Source organism: Bombina bombina, chromosome 12, assembly GCF_027579735.1.
Source record: "Bombina bombina isolate aBomBom1 chromosome 12, aBomBom1.pri, whole genome shotgun sequence".
NCBI classification, from domain to species: domain Eukaryota; kingdom Metazoa; phylum Chordata; class Amphibia; order Anura; family Bombinatoridae; genus Bombina; species Bombina bombina.
Window position 1 is genome coordinate 114,365,087 of NC_069510.1, and position 4,714 is coordinate 114,369,800.

Here is a 4,714-nt window from a genome sequence, read left to right on the forward strand (position 1 = left end):
TTGATACGGTCTCCTATTATATCACTAGACTGTAAGCTCCTTGATACAGTCTCCTATTATATCACTAGATTGTAAGCTCTTTGGTAAAGTCTCCTATTATATCACTAGTCTGTATGCTCCTTGATACAGTCTCCTATTATATATCACTAGATTGTAAGCTCCTTGATACAGTCTCCTATTATATCACTAGATTTTAAGCTCCTTGGTAAAGTCTCCTATTATATCACTAGACTGTAAGCTCCTTCATACATTCTCCTATTATATCACTAGACTGTAAGCTCCTTGATACAGTCTCCTATGATATCACTAGACTGTAATCGCATTAAAACAGTTTCCTATTATATCACTAGATTGTAAGCTCATTGATACAGTCTCCTATTATATCACTAGTCTGTATGCTCCTTAATACAGTCTCCTATTATATCACTAGTCTGTATGCTCCTTAATACAGTCTCCTATTATATATCACTAGATTGTAAGCTCCTTGATACAGTCTCCTATTATATCACTAGACTGTAAGCTCCTTGAAACAATCTCCTATTATATCACTAGACTGCAATCACATTAATACAGTTTCCTATTACATCACTAGATTGTAAGCTCCTTGATACAGTCTTCTATTATATCACTAGACTGTAAGCTCCTTGGTAAAGTCTCCTATTGTATCACTAGATTGTAAGCTCCTTGGTAAAGTCTCCTATTGTATCACTAGATTGTAAGCTCCTTGGTAAAGTCTCCTATAATATCACTAGATTGTTAGCTCCTTGTTAAAGTCTCCTATTATATCACTAGACTGTAAGCTCATTGATACAGCCCCCTATTATATCACTAGACTGTAAGCTCCTTGATACAGCCCCCTATTATATCGCTAGACTGTAAGCTCCTTCATACAATCTCCTATTATATCAATAGAATGTAAGCTCCATGATAAGTCTACTATTATATCACTAGACTGTAAGCTCCTTGATATGGTCTCCTATTATATCACTAGACTGTAATCTCCTTCATACAGTCTCTTAATATATCACTAGACTGTAAGCTCATTGATACAGTCTCCTATTATATGACTAGACTGTAAGCTCCTTGATACAGTCTCCTATTATATCACTAGTCTGTATGCTCCTTGATAAAGTCTCCTATTATATCACTAGACTGTAATCACATTAAAACAGTTTCCTATTATACCACTAGATTGTAAGCTCCTTGATACAGTCTCCTATTATATCACTAGTCTGTATGCTCCTTGATACAATCTCCTATTATATCACTAGACTGTAATCGCATTAAAACAGTTTCCTATTATATACCACTAGACTGTAAGCTCCTTGAAACAATCTCCTATTATATCACTAGACTGTAAGCTCCTTGGTAAAGTCTCCTATTATATCACTAGATTGCAAGCTCCTTGGTAAAGTCTCCTATTATATCACTAGACTGTAAGCTCCTTGGTAAAGTCTCCTACTATATCACTAGATTGTAAGCTCCTTGGTAAAGTCTCCTATTATATCACTAGACTGTAAGCTCCTTCATATATTCTCCTACTATATCACTAGACTGTAAGCTCCTTCATACAGTCTCCTATTATATCACTAGACTGTAAGCTCCATGATACAGTCTTCTATTATATCACTAGACTGTAAGCTCCTTCATACATTCTCCTATTATATCACTAGACTGTAAGCTCCTTCATACATTCTCCTATTATATCACTAGATTGTAAGCTCCTTGGTAAAGTCTCCTATTATATCACTAGACTGTAAGCTCCTTCATACAGTCTCCTATTATATCACTAGATTGTAAGCTCCTTGATACATTCTCCTATTATATCACTAGACTGTAAGCTCATTGATACAGTCTCCTATTATATCACTAGACTGTAAGCTCCTTGATACACTAAACTGAAAATTGCATGTTCTATCCGAAACACAAAAGTTTAATATTGACTTTACTGTCCCTGCATGCATAAACATTTCTACTTATATCATCTAATTTGCAGTTGCCCTTCAGAGATAAATATAAATGATCTCTTGCACTCAATTGGTAATCACCATGTAGCATTTTGCAGGGTCAAGTTTCTGAAATATGCAGTATGCTTTCTCCAGTCTCTCTGGGACAATGAGAAACCACAATGTTCAAGAGTTATATTGCAGCAAAAGCAGGGAAATAAATAATGAAAGTCTATTGCGAAAATTGTTTCACTGCACATAATTAAAAATTTAATGGGTATTAACGTTATCCTTGAAAGCCCCTTTTAAGAGGAGGTGCGTGACAATGGCTCTATTTGAAGCAAATAACATAAAATGGCCTAAAGTTATAAAGCTGCGGAGGGGGGGGGGGGGCAAACAAACAAAGCACTAGGACCGCTGTTACCTAATTGCTCCGCACCTTATATGTGATGGCGGTAAATCACCCAGAATTCATTTGTGCAGAGTGATTGACAGTACTTGCTTAGCAAGGGGCATCACAAATGCTTGTGCAATAATAAATGCTGCTCTTGTGCTGCGTGCTCGCTGCGCATGTGGTCTGAAAAGTTCCCTAGTTGGCAGCCATCTACCAGTTAATAGCTGGGGCCCTATAGGGAAACCCTTAGTATTTGCGGGTGCCCTGGGCAAGGCAAATTTTTGGGGCTCCACAGCCCAGCGATCTTATTCCCTTCCCCTTCTATAACTTTCCCCTGTATGGCCCACTCCTGTACCAACATTCATTTTTACCTATATAAAGAAAACAGTATATATTATACCATAAACACTTATTCATAAACTAAATGCAGGATATACATTATAACTGCTCATACTCTCAACCCTGAAAGTGCGGGGTGCCCCAAAACGCGAGACCCTAGGCGGGTGCCCCTCTCACCCTACCCAAAGGACAGGCCTGGGGCCCTATATAGGATCCATCTTACAATACATACAGCTTTACACACCATTAATATTAACTTTATTCATCTGTAAAGTACAAAACATATAAGGCCAGATTACAAAAATTTGTGCAAACAACGGATCATAAACATCGCTGGAGCGCAATCCAAGATGGTTACATTTTTGCACGGTGATTATAACTCCATAGTTACTATTTATGGTACGTACGTTAGTATAGTGCTTATTATACTATTCATGCTGGATAGCGCAAGGGAGGATAATTGTAAGATTTCTATTAGGGGGTCCACTACAATTCATGTCAGATGTCAATCCATGTCAGTGCTTGAGCGCTAGGCCACTGGAGCGCAAAAATTCCGCTACTATGGATGTTTTTTTTATTAAATTCTCTGGTATACACCTTCCATGTTTTGGAATATGTCATATTCATCAATCAATATTAGAGATATGAAACTCAAAATTTTTCTTTTATTAATTAGACAGAGCTTGTGATTTTAAACAATTTTCTAATTTACTTCTATTATCTAATTTGATTCATTCTCTTGGAATATTTAGTTGAAAAGCAAACCTAGGTAGGCTCAGGAAAAAAACAGTACACCAGTAGGAGCTAGCTGGTGACTGGTGGCTGCACATTTATGCCTCTTTTCATTGGTTCACCAGATGTGTTCAGCTAACTTCCAGTAGTGCATTACTACTCCTTCAGCAAAGGATACCAAGAGAATGAAGCCCTTTTGATAATAAAAGTCAAATTGGAGAGCTTAAAATTGTATACACATATGTGGTTATTTAAGGATATCAAATATTGATTGAAGAATATGGCATGATTAAGGGCAAGTAGCCGAATGCTGCACTTTTCTACTAATTTTAATTCAAATATTTTCTGCTTGAGAGCTGTGCAGCTGGATTTTTGTATTTTTGTGATCTGTTGGAGCCTGTGCAGTGATTTTATCAGTGTGCACACATGCAACACAAAGTGCTTTCTTTAAACTTTCTTTATAAGTTTTTTTACAAAAATACTCTGAAATATGCAAGGAAAAGGTAATTTTTTATATATATTTATTCTGTTTTATCTTCACTGTAAGAACAAAATATATGAATGTAACTTAATTTTTTTTAAAAAAATACTATTTTAAAAGCCACTTACGTAAACCAGCCTTAAAGTGACATTCCAGCCAAAATTGGAATCCACATGGATGCATTTCAGTTTTGAAAACAAGCATTCTAATAAAAGCTATAGCTGTTTCAAAAGTGTATTTAAGTATGCACCGTGCACCAGCATTTTAAACATAGCACTTGCACAGAGGTGCATGAACCATCTGGTAATGACATAATTTGTTAATTACTGACCTGATACCAGCCCAACTGGTGCTCTGAGCAGCTGCAGTATTTAAAATGCTGGTGCACTGAGAATATCTAGCTATGCTTCACATGCACGTGCAGAAACAAATGCTAACACTAAAACAGTGATAACGTTTACTAGAAGCATATTTGCTAATACATGTATATTGGAAATATGTTTTTATCCAAAGATGTAATTCATCTATGTGTTTAAATTTTGACCAAAATTACACTTTAAAGGGACAGTCTAGTCCACAATAAACTTTCATGATTCAGATAGGGCATGCAATTTTAAACAATTTTCCAATTTACTTTTATCACCAATTTTGCTTTGTTCTCTTGGTATTCTTAGTTGAAAGCTAAACCTAGGAGGTTCATATGCTAATTTCTTAGACCTTGAAGGCCGCCTCTTTTCTGAATGCATTTTGACAGTTTTTAACCACTAGTGGGTGTTAGTTCATGTGTGTCATATAGATAACACTGTGCTCACGCACGTGGAG